The sequence below is a fragment of the Opisthocomus hoazin genome, chromosome 12 (genome assembly GCF_030867145.1).
Source record: "Opisthocomus hoazin isolate bOpiHoa1 chromosome 12, bOpiHoa1.hap1, whole genome shotgun sequence".
NCBI lineage: Eukaryota > Metazoa > Chordata > Aves > Opisthocomiformes > Opisthocomidae > Opisthocomus > Opisthocomus hoazin.
Window position 1 is genome coordinate 29,696,894 of NC_134425.1, and position 17,205 is coordinate 29,714,098.

The window sequence follows — 17,205 nt, forward strand, 5'->3', positions numbered from 1 at the left end:
TTTTTCATGCTAGAAAACAGCATCTACATCTGTTGAATAACTGTACCTTGCTGATTTTGTACTTCTGCTGATTTTATAGCTAACCTTTAGGAGGTGGGCGCAGTGGCAGTAATGCTCCTAACGCCTGTTGTGTGTCTTTTGTTCAATAAAGGTGCTGACCTCTTCCCATTAAGTATTGTCATTGTGCAGTGTAATAGGAATATGATTTAGGGAACAGTCCTGAACTTACTGAAATTGATAGGTGTTTTGTCCATCTGCTACTTTGCACTCAGGGTGACTCCTGTAGCATCCCATTTTGTAAAGCAATTGAACGTTCTTGAACTGTCTTCAAGCTTGTTACCTTCCCCCATTGAACTGTTGTCATGAAAAAAACAAACATACTTTGTTCTCATTGACAGAATTAATAAAATAGAATGCTGACGGGATACAGAACAAGCATAATTTCAGAACTGCTGTTATGCATCATTCTTCCCCAGCAATGGAAGAGACAAGTACAACTTGATACTCTGCAACAACCCTCAAGGTGAATTCCCTTAAGTAAAGCTGTCAATTTGTTAATTATATCTCAAGTTTATGTCAGAATTTGTAATAGAAATATATATAGATTTTGTTAACTATTCTCTTGCTTTAAGGAAAAAAAGAGGTTCTGATATCCAAGTTGCTAGACTGATGTCAAAGTTACCTGTTCCAGTTCAGAGACTTGCTTACTTGGTCGCCCGCCTGCTGTTAAACTTAGCTGAGAACTGCAAAGGTGTGTTAAGCTCTGTGGATATACTTGCAGAATTTGTAGCATCATTTTCTGCCATTCACTGCTTTGCTCTATGTAAAACACTTAGGAGCTTAGTTTGAACCATCTTTTAAACATGCTAAGTGTTAAATTGTAGAACTGATGCTCAAACCAGCAGATAATCTTTTGACTGGTCATAGCAGCATGTTCAGGCCAGGAAGGTAAAGAGGGGTCAGAGACTTTTGAAAGTCTCTCTTTTCAATAAACAAAACCCACAAAAGGCAGAGTTGAAAATAAAACCAGCTCAGGTTAGTTAATGTCTTACCATTAACTCAGTTTTCTGGAGTCATAACCAAACACTGTGGGAGCTGGATATGAAGCAGTTTCCACTCGGAATTTTATTTGGGTAGAGACTTTGAGGTAATTACTATGAAATGACTGGAGATGTTTAGGGGAATAGGTCCATAAAAAGCTTAACTTTGGATTTACTGCTTTCTTATTAATAAAATATAATTACTGTCTTGCTATAATAAAATATATTAAAATATTACTTAAAATACATCTCATTAACCTCTCAGCAATCATAGATATTTTTTAGCAGAGAAATTAACATTAGTTGAGAGCAAATATAATTTTCAAGTTAGAAAGAGCTTATAGAGAGCAGGATCATTTTTCATCGATTTTTCTGTTTTACCACACTAATTAGGCACAATGCCAGGCAGCACAATGGAAAAGAAATTTTCTTTAATAGAATATTGTTTTACAGGCAGTGCTGGACACATACGGACATCTTCTTTACTGTCTTTCTGTATCGTCCTTCCTTGTGAAGCTCTCTTCACCATCGTATCTTCTATGGGAAAGACTTTTGGTCATTCATCAACTTTTTTCTAAGGTATCTACAAGCTGTTTCAGATTTGAGCCATATCAGTTAGAAAGGTGATTGGTCACACTGGCCATAACGTTTTGGGGTTTTTTTTGTCTTCAAGATACCTTGAGGGTATTTGATATAGAGGAATGTTGACTAATATGATGCACAAAGAACATTTTGGGAGTAACATCAGTCTGTCCTGCATGTTTTTAGTAGAGTTAACTGGGGAGCAGAAAACGCGAAAAAATGTTTTCAATCCCTTACATCACTAAAAGAATGCTTCTGCTGCTTAGATACTTACTGATTTCCAGCATGATTCTATGTACAGAAAAAAGTGCTTTACTGCAATAGTTCTTTAAGTTTGCACTTATGTTTGACGATGTATCTTGTAGCTTTGTAGAATGGGCTGCGTTTGCAAGAATTTTTACTTGGCTGAAATGTTAAGAGCTATTTGCAGACAACCAGGCTGTGAAGAAGGGGACGTTCTTTGTATTCTGTCTGGTTTAGGAGGCTGTAACACCATTTCATTCCTGGTGCTGGCCTGTGGTGCATGAGATTTCTGAAGCTTTCAGTTTGATGTTACAGTATTTGTGATTTTACTAATCTAGTCTACATGTTGTGTGTATCTGGTAGTGCCTGTTTTTCCTTCTGCTGCTGTAGTTCAACTATTAGAGTACGAATAATCAAGTTTGGAGTTGATTTAAAAAATCACTGACACTCTCAGTATTAGCAATTCACTCAGGAACTGGAGGTGTATTTATTTTCCTTTAAGTACTTCTTAAGGCCTAAGTTAAAGTTTCAGATATAAAATTTGGGTTATTTGGAACTCAGATGGTAGTAAACAGATAACTGAGTTTAACCACATTACTTTCCATGGATTTGAAATGCGTGACCTTGAAAAGATTTTACACTGTGTTGTAGGCTTTCATCAGCAATAGTAAGCGATATAGCAAGAGGCGGCCTCTTCCCTTCCAAAGTCTGTGGTAAAGTCAAAGTCCTCTTTTCAGTGCTCTAAATTTTTTTACTCTAGTTCAGCAAGTTACTTAGCAAAAATATACCTCTTTTATTGCCAAGGCAGCTATCTTTTAAAGTTTATTTTGTCTGTTAATTTAGACTCCAGTCCCAGCTTGTGGAGGATGAAACGCTGCATGTAAACATTAGTGTGTTAGGTTTTAAGACTTCTCAGGCTTGTTTGGGACTGAGCAAATTTTGTAGCTGCCTTGAGGTAATAATTGCATCCACAGGAACTGTGAGAGTACTAGTTCCTTAGAAAGCTGCTGCTTTACTTCCCATTTCTACAAGTAAAAATGCCAAAATTTTGCACGATTACTGCCGTCTTCCAGAAAATCTGTGCTCCTTTTTGTTTGTGGGATGAGTTGAGTGGGTTTGACCATTTTATATAAGCAATAAAGTGCTTCAAATCTTTTAGGCATAGCACAGTAATAACTGCATGTGGTAGGCTTGATTTCCATACAGTCTCTCTCAATCAACTTGTGTAATTGGAGTCTGAACAATGTAAGGACTGCTATATATAATGTTACACAATAACATTACTAATAATAAGTAGTAATGATAATAATAACATTGTGCAAGCTGGTGCATAACCTGGTCTCTCTGAACTGAAAGGAGTTAACTTGAGGAATATAGGGGGACCGCAGTTTCATGCTTGTTAATTGTATATTCAGTTGATAACTAACCTGCTTTTGTTGCTTTACTGTGGGAGGGGCATGGCCTCCTCAAAGATCAACAAAATTACAATAACAAAATGTAATGGGAGGGCCGTGAATGCTTCCATTACAGAGATGGTGCTGCTTCTGCCCAATGCTTGCAAGTCAGTCTCAACCCTTTTGTGAATTGCATCAGTGAATGCTTCTGGGACAGGATGGAATCTGTAGTTCCAGACTGCTTTCAGTCTGTTCCTTTATAGTTATATGCCAGTTTCAGCTGGTAGACTTGGACCTGGGAGAGTGCAGTTAAATACAGTTTTCTCACAATTATCTAATTCTATAATTTGTATTCTAGACATAGTTTTCTTTGCATGAATGTTTGATATATATAAAAATTCAAAGAGACTGAGTGGGGAAGTTTAGGATGTTTTTGTATGCTAAGGGAAATTACTAATTAAAATTAAAAATTACTTTAGTATTATTGTTTGTAAGAGGAGGAAATCTACAGTCCAAAATGAATTGCATATGGAAAACTACAGTTGAAGTTATAAATAAAGAAGATATTTAAGGTTTTGTTCATGGACAATATAGTACATCTTCCACTACTTAGCTTCATGTGTATGATATACAGTCCTACTTTGAAGGTCTCTGTTGAGGTGGAACAATTTCTCCTAAAGTATACAAAGCTTAATATTATTGTCTGGCACACATCCTGCTGAAGGACCTGGGACGTGTCAGAAGTTTGGTTTCTCAGGCTGAAATTTCTTCTCTTTCTTGCTTTGTTTGTATGAGGGATCACAGAGCACATGCTATACAGGCATTTTTGTGTATGCTATACACCTGCAGACATCATTCTTTATTGTAGTGGTTTGCACCTTCTTTGATCTAAAGTGATCCTACTGATTGCAGAAAAGTAAAAAAAGAAAAAGCCAAGAGTCGTGTTACTTTATTGAGAGAGAGATGTGTATCTGCTGTTTTGCAATCTAATCACAAAGGCTTTTCTTTACTAAAAAATAGGACTACTGCTTGAATATTTGTTACGTCTTCTTTCCTCCCTCCCATTTTATCATGTTTATGAATGTGTGTGTTGCAGGGAAAGTGTTGTTTTTTAATCGAGTTTTGTGATCCTTTCATGGACCACGTTCTGTTCTCCTAGATTGCAGCTAGCAAATGGGTCACAACAGCCGAAAGCTGGTCACAGGCCTGGAATAGCTAACTTGGGTTTGTCTGGGCGGTAATGGGTTAGAAGCCGCTGCGGTAGTAAACTTGAGCAGAAACTGCATAATTGTCTTCACTGGGTTCTTCTAAGGAGCAGGCCAAGAGCTGAGCACTGAAGAGACCTAACAACAATAGCAGCAGCTGTTGTTGCGTCCATTAACACTGATGGAAGGGGTTTGCTGCTCCCTTCAGTGGGAAGAAGATTGTGGCTAATGCTTCTGTTAGTAACTTTTTAGCTTGTAGTGACAGGATACATGTAGATGTTTTGTCTAAAAATTAATCAGAAATTGAAATTAAAGGGAGTGGAGAGTTCTCAGTCCCTGTCAGGCAGCTGATGCTCTGTTTCTTTGCTGTTTCTTTTCTTCTCTGCTTCTGGTTTTAAAATGCTGCAGGGGAGGGTAGAGACTTGGTAGTTTTCCGGCCAGTAGGCTGACGCAGTAGCTGCGCTGAAGCAATTCCTTAGCTGTAGTTTCTGAGCCTGTGGTTCAGGGTTGGTGGACTCTCTTATTTTACTGTGTGAGGTGGAAGGAAGTTTGTTGTTCAGACTTAGTACAAGCGGGAAGGACTTTACCTATATAGCGAAGGTGTTTTCATTATGTAACTCCTTTTACAAGTCTTTTCTATCCATGTGAAGTGTAATCACTTCTCAAAATTGGCGGTCACCTAAAAAAATTACATACAAAAGAACTTTTTTAACTATGTGATATACAACTGGATTATTTCAGACACATGTGAACCAATTTAAAATAGAAAACTAATAAGTGCTTTCCCTTAAGTCTATTGATATTTATTGACTGATAGCTTTGTGTGAATTCTTATATTTTTAAGGAGAAAAAATTCTTTCATGCTTTCAGTTGTTAAAGAAATGTTTAATAATCTTCATTTTTTTGACTCAGAGTTGGCTCTTTTTATCAGAGATTTGCTGTCTTATTTTTGAAAAGCCCATTGTTTGCCTCTGAAAGGTTCTTAATAGAGCTTTAACAGGAGAATAGATTTGAACAGCCAGAAATATTTGAATATAAAGTTTGCTCATTCTTGTTCTGGATTGCTTAAATTTTTATCTTGTGAACTGCAGCAAGAAACTTGAAGATCTATTCTCTCTTCTTCTTCTGCAGCTTTAGCCCTTGTATTTATTCCCTGCTAGCAAAATCCTGTATGGGCTACTGATTCTCTATCAGCATCATTGTTATTTGTGTACTATACGCATCAAAATTTACTTCTGCATCTATTTTAGGAAATCTAATTTCTTTCGACCTGTAGGGAGGAAAAAGTTACATACTTAAATGTTTTACACACAGACTATTCTAGAACTATTTCAGATACTAGATTGTTAGGATCCTTGTGTTAACTTTTACTTGATTAAAATTATGTTTATTTATTCCTCGGTAATTTTGAGTTACATAAATCAAATTTCTGTTTAAGAAACAGTAGACTTACTGATGTGGAAACAAGAGAGGACTGAAAGAAATCTTGAAACATCATCACTCTAACCTTACGTCTTGTTTAGGTATGGGGTTTTTTGCTCTGTTTTCCATCTTTTCATGTAGCAGTGTATAAAGAACAAAGCCTACAAAACAGGCTGAGTTAACTGGGTGCTTTTTCCGGAAGAAACTGTACTTCTGTTTTATTTGTAAATTTGAAAAAAAAATCAGATAAGCTCTTTTCTTGATGGCCCTAGCCAATAGTTTAAAGGAAGAGGAGCAAATGCCCAACTTCTACGCATGCTTCCTAGCCTGGGGACCAGAAATACTGTAGTCATTTCATTGTGAACTGTGATGAAAGTAGTCAGTTCAGCCCACAGAGGATTTTCTGAATCAATCTGGATCATGTGGATCCAGCTCAGATTTCTCTGCACTATGCTCCTGGTACTCAGGTTTGCTTCTACTGTGCTAGCTCAGAAAGTGCTTGTATCCATGGGCAAAGTACACTTGCAGTGGTCCTTGTTCTCATTAATCAAAGGACTTGAGACTTGATAAACCCCTGAATAACCTGGTCTGACCTTGTACCTAACCCTACATTGAGCCAGAGGTTGGACTACAGGCCTTGGGAGGTCCCTTCCAAGCTGAATTTCCTGTGATCCTATGAGTATGGAGAGGCCATTAGGGACTTAACATTCTAATGTGTGGTGAAACCTGTTTGGGGGAGAATTCCTTCATTAATCTGAAAATGAGCTAAGCTTTTTTAACTGAGTAATTCTTAGGTGAGTTCTGCAAAGTAAAAATTTTACTTAATTCAGGCAGGTACAGTGTTTTCTGAACAGAGTTGGAGCTGAGCAGTCCTGATGCTCAACCTAAACAAAGGTAAGTGATTGTGAATAATCAAATTCTGAGAACAGCCAGTAGTAATGTGGCTCATTAGTGTGCTACAATTGTTTTATGGTAGTAGTTTGACACATATACAGTAAAACCCAAGTTCCCATCCATTCAAATGATGATGTGATAACTGTTTACTGCTAGTTCAAGTGGTTGGCAGCTGTAATAACCCTCACTAATAAAAAGACTGTGTAGTGCATGCATCATTGAATAAATGAAATTTATTATTGCTTAGTAAGGTAGATCTAATATGCAGGGAACTTGTATGCGGTAAAGCAAACTGTATGATTACAGTTATAACAATGTCATTAATATCCATGAGGTATAAAAATGGAATTGTATGGCTAATTGTATATGTGAAGTGTAAATCTAAACTAGGTCTGTTGGTCCAAACGTTTGCCTGTTCACCTGTTGATGATGACCAGATGTCTTGCCAGCCTTTGCACAGTTGAGAAAAGTAGCAGTTACCGTTTCTCCCTAAGTCCAGGTCCTCTCCTTGACTTCAAGTGTTGAAGTCAAATTAATGGAGAGGGTGTGGGGAATGTGCAGACTGAATAACTTTCAGAGTGAGCCAGCTACCAATATAGTGTGCTTAGCTGGGAGCACTGTTTGGTTCTCCGTGAGCATGGTTTAGCCAGTCTAACGTCACGCTGCTGCTGTCTGTGCAGGCTTGCCTTCCCTCTGCACTGATCTGACTCGCCATTAGCACCACCACAAAGTAGATGGCAGGAATGCAATCCATGAGGAGACTGCCTTTTCAGCTGCAGCATCGAGCTGTACCTTCACGGAAGTTAGGTTCAGCTGAATGTGGTGTTATGAACTCTGTAGTTTCCTCTGATATGCTTCCTACTCAGGAGACTGCTTTGAGAAAGGACAGGATGTTCCTTCCTTCATGCCTTGCAAAAACGCAAACCTCTGCAATCTGCCACGCTGTGCTTCCATCTTTGCAAACGGTGCAAACGGTTTGAGGGAAGGTGGGACCTCGGCTGCTGCTCCAGTTGTACCCAAAAGCCAGGCTTTAGGTCTGGTGCCGTGGTGGGGTGCTAAATAATAGCAGAGAATGGTTTTAGTCCATTGGCCTCTGAGTTATTTGCCCTGTGTGTTTCTTCTGTGCCAAATTCTATTGTGCATTTAAAAATCCAGCAGGATTTTTTTTGCAGTGACCTTCCCTTTCTACCATATTGAGGCAAGTGCCACAGGATAAGCAGCGGTAGGGTCTTTATATCCCTTCTGTATTCCAGGCAAATTGTCTGCCCCCTTCCCCCCCCCAAGAGGCTGAAACCTCTGTGTAAATTAAAAATCTGATTATGCAAATCCTGAATCATCATCAGTTCCTACTAAACAATATTGTAGACAAAGGAAATAGACCTTCCTGATGATTTTTTCTACATAACCCATGTATGTCAAAATACGGATTAGATGAAAACAAAATCATTTGCCAAATAGGATTGTTTGCCATTAATCTCCCACATGAAGAAAAAAAAATTTGAACCAAAAGTAATTTAACTTTAAATTTTTATATTTTCAAAAAGAAGTATTTAGGGGTTTCATTAAAAATCCATTTTGGAAAAGAAAAGTCCTAAAATCAAAATACGAATATTCAAAATTAAGCTAATGAAACTTTAAACCAAAATTAAGATTGGGGGGGCAGGCACTCAAAAATTTTCCACTTTTGAGGAAATATTTCTGTATTTTGGACCTTTTACTGACCTAAGAAAATAATTTCATACAGAGCTTTTCACAGGAGTTCACGGAAGAAAGAGTCTTGCATGTTTTAGACTTCTTTTAAAACCTAAACACAAATATATTTTCAGATGATTGTGTAGCCATGATAAAGGTGAGATCAATGTCTACTGCGATACTGAACCATGCCAAAATTTTGGTTCTGGACACTTTTTTTAGTAGTTAGACCTTTTAGGACTAGGAATTTTGGCTAGTGTTGTACAAAAACTCAAGAAGGCAGTGTCTGCTCCAGAAAAGTCTGTCTTGTCGATTTAGGTTGGCAAGAACACGTGGTAAGGCAGGGCGACTGAGAGGGGGAAAATGGCGTGTCAAAATCTCAGGGAGGGCTGTGAGCAAGAGCCACAGACAGAACCAGAATCTAAACATCAGTCTAGGGATATAACCAAGAAGTTCTGTCTGAGTAATTGTAAAACTTGACGTGGGGAGTGGGGAACAGATCTGCTCTTTCCCACAGGCTTTACACTGCATGTTTTAGCTCTCCTGTCACTTACGTGGAGAATTCTCTCATCTTTCTTGCATCACTTGCTTTGTGCTTTTTTTAGTGCAGAATGTCTTTTGAATCCTATAGTGTGGTAGGTTTTTTGGGGGAAGGATATGTGTGTTTGCTTGCTTTGGGAAATGCTGACTTTTTGCAAATGTTTAATTACTATTTACGTTTAATTTGTCTTGCAGTTTGGCTCATTCTGTATTGGGTGTTTTTTTTTCCTTTATGTGTTTTTTCCTTTTTTTTTCTTTTATTTCCCTGTCATTTTTTTCCATAATTTCTAGCTGTTACTGGGCCAGAAGAATTCCTGATAACTTTTATCAGCATGTACAAAAGACAGGGCCGTCCCAAAGACTTCACCGTTTGTATAGGGCTTTCCAAGGGAAAGAGATCAGAATGGTCCAGATAGTGAACTCTGCAGACAAAAACTGATCCGGCATGGGCGTGGAGGCCCGGCAGCTGTGCCCAGCCAGGCACAAGGAAAAGAAAGGGTTGGGCTAGAGGCACACCTTGTGCTGAACAGGGTGCTGAGAGGCTGCCTAGAGGCTGTTTGGCCAGAGGGAAGAGGTTGCATAAGGGGGATCAGTCTCTGGACCAGTCTGATCCCTTCTGAAATAAACTCTGGAAGGGAAATCTATCCTTCATAACATGAAGGGCTTTCATAATGCTTTTAGAACTACAATAACATACTGCTACTACTGCTTGCTTTACTGACATGAAAGGGACAGAAGTTTGAATCCCATTTACTGCACATACAGAGAAAGACAAAAACCATTTCTAGATATTCAGGTAAACAACGTAGTCACTTTAGCTTGTTTATTTCTTTTCTGTTGTTTGGGGAGATTACTACTAGGTTGCTTGCTTTTTCTGTTGAAGCTTTCCATGCATCTTCACAATAGGCTCACAATTTTTAAGGATTTTTTGTGTTTGGAAACCGTAACATTTGTGTACATAGGGTTTTTTTAAATCTCACAAGAATTCCCAGACATTGTGGGCTCAAGTTAAAATAATCAGCTCAGCCATACTCACAAACTGTAAAATTGCACTTGCAGGTGTTGCTTGTATAAAGCCAAATATAATTGCTAGACAAGTCAGCAGGAAATCGGGCTCACCTGTATGTGAACCAATTTCACAAACAGCCACAGCGATTAGCAGCACGACTTTTGTATGTCCAACTGTTCCCCTGCAGAAAGCCTTAGAATGGTTCTAGAACCTGTCATCAGACATTTGTCCTATTATTGCAAAAGTTGAACTTGTCACGTGGAATAGTACTTAAATCACAGTCAATAGTCCTGAGCTGCTTGTTTGCTTTAAAGTCAGATTTGACCGAAATATTAGCAAGCAGTGTGGCTATTTCCTTTGCTTAACCACAGGGTACAAATCTCAGGTTTTTAACTGCTGCTAGTCTGTTGCTGAGTCCCACTGAGTAGAAAAGGTTGCTGCATAATGATTTCCAAATAGGTCTTTAAAATTAGAAAGCAATATGTTTGTTGGGAAATATACAAAGTTCTGGTTGGCTGGTACTAAATTTGGAAATTTTGCATTAGAGATAGTTTCTGGAGCGTTAGGTTGTCTATGCTGCAGTACTTTAGAGTCAGAAATCATTATTTTCAGGGACTGACAGCATAGTCTTTGTCTTGTGGGGAAACAACAAACCACAAGGATTGGGAATGTCATTTGGGTTTGGTTTGTTTCTCAAATCTTCTCAAGAATTTGATAATGGAATGTGTTCTGGAATGTTTATACATACGGGTAGCTGTGAAATCTTTATAAAAGTAGGTTGCTGGCAGGGCTTTTTTTCTGTTTTCAAGAAAGTTGTTTATAGCTCTTGAGTTTACAAAGATTTGTGCATGTTAATTGACCTGCTGAAGCAGAGATGGGTATTCGTAGGATAAAAATCGGTATTAGTAGCATTGTAGAAACTTTTTCTTCCTTAAAGTCTTATTTGAATAGCCAAAACATTCTTACGTATTCAGAATCATTTATATCTGATTTTTCTCCCACTAATCCCTGACTAGAGAACTAGTATTACCTTTGGTATGCTGGCATTAGTTGTTCAAACCAGAAATGTATGTATGCAGGATCTGATGTGAATATTTACCTGTGTGATTCCTAGTGATATTGATAGAATAACATAGCAAGCTTCTTTAGGAGCCAGATCTTCAGTCCAGGAAATAGAGGAGATTGTGTTCCCTGATAGGTGTTGGAAGATTCTCCTGATGCAGTCAGCGTTCACAGAGAGTTGCAGGTACTCCTTCTCCACCAGTGCAGCAGCAATTGGTTGCAGTCAAGTGCTCTCTGCAAAACTACAGTAATTATCTGCAGTGTCAGTAAGACAATGCAAGGTGCTGAACACTGCGGCTGAGAAGAGGGTGCTGAGCACATTGGTGGAAATATCCATGGCTGGCTGCTGAATGCGGGAAAGAAAACGGATATTCTTTAAAAAAAAAAATCTTCAAATGTGTTGTAGAATGTTAAACATTGTTGAGGGATATTCTTACTGAATAAACTTTGGAAACATAGCTGAGGTGTTAATATTGTAAATAAATGAATTTTGGAAGCCTTTTGGAAATTAATGTGTTCTACTGATACCTGCAGATTTAAGATGCATCAGCACAGTTAACTTCTTTCTGTGTTCTTATACAAAATGTTCAGTCAGTGCATCTGAAAACTAATAAGGAGGAGAGTATGCCTGTCTTGCTGGCTGGCTGCTTCAGAAAACGGAGTTCAAAGGCACAATGAAGAGTAGCCATTGTTTCGCGTTATCACTTTTGTGCCATATGTTCCTTTACACAATTCAAATGGTAACTGTGTAAGACTACCCAGGCTTCTGAAGAGGATGGTGTGGAACTGTATGAAGGGTTTCTGACAAGTGTGGTGAACTGTTGAACGTGCAACTCAGTTGTACATTCCATTTTGCTTATGCCACTTTTTTTACAAGAAGGTTCTAAAGTGATTAGAGGACATTTTGCTTTAGAAATACTAATTGTAAAGCCCTGATTACTACAGACTGTGCATGAGGTACTCAGTAATTCCATCTAGGATTTGTGGAACTTGATGTTAGAACAAAATCGTACAGCTAAATGTCAAGAATGATGCATTAGTATAAAGTAAAACCTTTGATTACTTGATTACTGAAAACTGCTTTAATGGCTGTGCTTTGCCACATACCTTCCTCATGCTTTGCTTAGCAATGGTCAATACCTACAATTCTGGAAATGCCCCTGTTTGCTGCATAGTTCTTTTCCAGCAGAAATCTGCTGTGCCTGTCTTGCAGCTTTCCTCTTCAACAGGCATTGCTGATACTTGTGAAAGAGTAGTAAACATGTCTCATATGAATGATAGCAAGGCAAGCACATGGATGCTAAAACTGTATTTTTTTGGTTGGGTTTGGGTTTGGGTTTTTTTATTTTGTGCATTGGTTTGTTTTAAGACTATTATACCTGGAAAATGTTGAAGCGTGGAACGTCTCAGTCATGGGAGTAACAAATGGTAGGGCCGAGTGAGTGATGCAGCTGGAAGTGCAAAACAAATGTAATGCAATTTATTTGGCTTTTGTGATTTATACTCATCAGGAAAATCTAAGGTGTCTGTTATGTGTGACAAATGTGCTGGTGACTCTAGGCTTGGAAACATAACTTTTGATTACTATTGGGAATACTATACTTGATTCAATGGAAGATGTTTGCCAAGAGCATAGTGCGAGATGCTATGTTATTTAATAGATGCTTAAAAGATGCAGTGGGATAGGACGAGATGTGGGAGAACTCATTATTAGGGAACCCAGTGATGCTAGATGGCTAACACCATCTTTCCCTTTATCTTCTGATTGTCTTGCAATATTTCTGTTCAAATAGTTTTACAAGCTGCAGTGCTTGAATGTTCAGGATCCTGTAGCTAGATTAGGTTTTTACAATGTGGATGGGAAAATTATCCATGTACTGTTAGCCAGCTGACTTTAAAGCATCATAAAAAGTGAATTTTTTTTTCTAGTGCAGACAGTAGTAGTATGTACTCTTGCAGTACATTTGATGTATAATTACCAACTGGTACACCTAAACCGATGACAGCACTTCCTGATCATAAGCATCCCTTCTGAGGGTTGTATGATTACAAGGCGTAGGATGTTCGAGCAACTGATGAGACATATATGCAGGGGATATGTATTAACTTTTATATCTAAAATTCTGAAGCTTGGTGCTGGATTTTTTTGAGTATCGTTGCTTATTCATATTGACAGTGGCAGTGACCTGTGTTTTTTCTAATAGCATCTGATACACTGTCATGAAAAAACAGCCTCTGGTCATGAGTGCAAATCTTAAGATCAAGGCTGCAAAACTAACGTTTTTGAATCCCTAAGAGATCACCCCTACTTCTTTACCTGAATCCCCGTAATGTTTATTGGCTTTGTAGAAGGGAATTGTCTCTCTCATTGCAAAACCCAAATAAAGTAAGATTTGAATATTGGTTTCAGTTTAAAAGAGAAGAGTAACATTAAAATGAAGAAGGGAATTTTTTGAAGTGGAAGTAACTGTCTGTAAAGAAGACTGGCAAATTGCCGGGAGAATGGCATGCAAAGAGGTCAAAAATGATAAATAGAAGATATAATTAAGAAAGATTAAAGGGATAAAATATAATGCAAAGGACTAGTGGTTTTTTAGCCTTGTTGACAGTACTAACAACAAATTCCTCATGGGAAGTCCCAGTCAAATTTAGACATTGACAAATAATGCTGTTCTTTAAGTAGAATTTGGTAGGTACAGAGAACAAATCAGACTATCGTTAGAGGTCTACTAATATGTAAATCAGGTGATTTACATATTCTGAATTATTTTTTATCCTAGATGCTGTAATCCTTAGAATTCTCCAGTGTGAGGAATGAACAAATAAAGTCAACGTTTGTTCATGAATGAAATGCCTTTTTTTCTGTTCTCAGAGTGGTTAAGGGGCTGAAAAAGAATGATATTGCCTATCAACTTTCCAACAAATACTCTTCTTTGGAGCAGGAAGGTGAGGGCACCAGATGCAAGGGAAAATGGGACTCCTTTTCTTGCTGTGACTGTTTAGTGATGAATGATGACAGACATACACAAAACTCAGATACCAGACTGACATCAGACCTGTTGCTCTGCTGCTATGGTATTTTGATGGTAGAAATAACATCTCCTTAAAGTATTTGAGAGTAATTTTGGAACCACGTGTTTAGCTTGCTATCTCAGTATCCCACTCTTTTGACTGTGGCACTTTGTTACCCACTTATGAGGATGGACTTCCTGGTACTTTTGTTTGAGTCGAAGAAATAAGTTCTGGAAAAGAGCAGCCATTTCCAGCTTGTTGCATCTGACCTTGTAGAAGTTGAGGTTCCAATTTCCTGATCCAGATGGTTGTTGAAATCTTTCTAATACAGTAAATCTCTGCAGATGCAAACAGTTCATTAATAATTCAAATTGCCTGAATTAAGACAGTCATTCCATTCTTTATTCAGTGTTTGAGTTGGTGTAATCTTATTTCCTTTGTTTCCTGTACTGCTTTTACCAAATCTTATTTTGATATGGCATATGATTAGGCGATGCTATGAAATAACACTTTGTAAGGGGTTCTACTGAATGACTCTGGTCATAATAACTTAGACAGTGAAGACTAGCATGTACATGAAAAGAAATCTTTATATATGAAACCCAGAAATGCTTACAAATAGCTTGTGGTATTTGTGGTCAGATCTCATTGTGATAATAAGTCTGGTCTGTGGATACTCAATCAAAACAGTAATTTGGGTAAGAAACTTCCAGAGATACCTAGGTCTTCCATTCAGTATTTTCTGTATATCTAGTTTTATGTAATTTGAGCACTTCTTAAATATTAACTGTTCTAACATTCAGTTTTAAAACTGTGCATGGTTTTTTGTCTTAAAAATGAGGTAAAGTTATTGTTGTTACAGTTATGTTTTTCTTAGATGGAGAAAGAAATGGTCTTGTATGAGAGAGGTAGGAACACACTGCTCAGTTCACTACTAAGATACGGATGTGTAACTCCCATGCGAGAAATACATCTAGATTTCCTAATGCTTTAGGAAAATAAAGGACCAAAAAAAACCACAAAACAAAAAGCAATGCAGGTAACAGAACCAGTGATATGCAGAATAGGAATCTTTGTTCTGAATTTTAAAAGGCTGTGGTTATAGAATACAAGCTTCATTACTGGACTGGTCCCAGCCTTGCTAGGTAACAAGGAGATGTGGTCTTAGCCTTTAGTCAGAGTCTTAGCATGGAAAAGAAATGGATGAATGTGCCTGAGCAGGGTTTGAGCTTTTTTGTAACGGTTTCTAGAGGCTTATAGATCATCTTGCATTGAAATTTGGATACTGTACTTGGCCTTCTGTGATTCTAATGTTTCATAGACTGTTCCAAAATGAATTTGAAGAAATTGTGTCTTATCTATGATTCATGTTCACTTGCCACTGTATCCTTTTTATTAACTCTGAAATACATTGGTTTTTAAATTTAGCACACTATGTGGAACTAGAGTAGCTATGGAAGCAAGTGAACACTATCGCCTACAATTTTAACCTTTATTAAAAAGAAATTGGTAATAGAAAAAGGCATAAATCCGCAGTGAGTATTGCTTTAAGTTCTAAATTTGCTTTTTGCAAATGAACAACTCTTTCACCACTAAGTTTTTTGAAGTTAATCTTGCTCTTCCATTTTGTGCACCAAAGGTGACCTCTCCCTCATCCAGACTGAAATGGCCCCATCTGGTAGCACAGAGATTCAATAAAATGCTAAATTACAAAAAGAAGTAGGTGATCATATTATTTCTGGAATAGTATTTAAAGAAGGTGTTTCTGGCCAATGGGAACAGTATGGAGTTGAGTGTTACCACTTAAACTTCATGGGAAAGTAATTTTTTTTTTTTTACTCTCAGTCTCTGTATAAGAAATTAGATGTTTAGAAGGCAGATTCATTCAAAAGCTGCTGTACAGAGCTCAGCGTCAGTGAGTCAGAAATACTGGTTAACCCACACTAAGCAAGCCTGGACTCTTGTACTACAAGAAACAGCAGAGCCTGGCAGAGTAGAGGCTTATGAAGCTGAACTGGACGCAGGTGGAGGTGAAGGCCTCTATTGTTCAATCAAGAAGAAAAGCTCTTAAGTACTTATTTGGGTTCCTGGTTGGCTTTTGGCCATACCTGCTTGATCGGTATGTTGGCAACAACCTTTACTAGTGAGAACTGGGCTCTCCAGAAACATGGGGATTGTAGGTCCTGGTCAGAACAAGTTTGTGGATTTTTGTCCCTGGTAGTAAAAGTATAAATGCACCAGGCCACTTCAGTTCTTCCTCTCATAACCATATCTCTGAAACACAGATAATACCCACCTCATTTTTAGCTTCTTGGTTTTGATAAAAGGATTTTCTTTGGGAGAGGGACAATTGTTTGTTTTAGAGTATTCATCTTTCTAATAGACAGGAAGTGTAATACTCTGACTGCTGTGGTGTTGACTTACCTTTGGTTGCACTTTCTTTGAGTTCTACAAAATTGAAGAGTAAAGTAACAGTAACAGCATAGCATGAAACCCACAGGACACCACCCCCCCGCCCCGCTCACCTGCAGTCATTCTAAATGCTATTTCTGCAAACGTTAGGCGCACAGCATTATGGATGACCAGGTATGATGGCTTCTCTCTGTCAGAAAGCGACTGCTAAATTAGGTGAACGTGAACATGAAGTATTTCCACACCCACTTGTCCCCACCAGTGCTGGCCAAAGCACTTTGAATGCTTTTGAGGAAGGTCAGCTTTATTGGTGGGTAGCAAGAAAGGACAGTGTGTGTAGCGATCTGATGTTTTAGAGAATGTGGGAGGTAAAATGGAAGAACTGAGACGTGGGAGAGATTTTGCTAGCGGCCAAGACACTTCTGTTAATTGCATTGCATGTCTTATTTTTTAAAAAAGCGGTAAGGAACTGGGAAAGAATGAAGTTGAGCTCTGATTAATGGTCACCTAGACTGCAGTATGGAAGAAAATGGACAAAATGACTTTAAAAAAGAAAGAGAATCTGTTATTGCTCTATCTTTCTTACATCATCATCCGGCAAATGAGATACACTTTGGAGGAACAAAACGTAGTTGAGATACCAGTGTGACAGCACATCTCATTCAGAGTCAGAGAAATTTCCAGAAGGTATCAGAATC

General features: G+C 38.1%; 1 protein-coding gene across 4 annotated transcripts in view; it reads left to right on the top strand.

Annotated features, from left to right (window-relative positions):
• The window catches only part of SMPD3 (sphingomyelin phosphodiesterase 3), a 126,498-nt gene that overhangs the window by 33,348 nt on the left and 75,945 nt on the right, over positions 1-17,205 (top strand). For 2 of the 4 annotated variants that reach the window (XM_075434109.1, XM_075434110.1), the window contains exons 2-3: positions 399-523; positions 1,494-1,619. The exons of the other annotated variants lie outside the window; for them this stretch is intronic. The gene's annotated coding sequence lies outside the window, so the exon portion shown is untranslated. The remainder of the gene's footprint in view (positions 1-398; positions 524-1,493; positions 1,620-17,205) is intronic. 4 annotated transcript variants of the gene reach the window in all.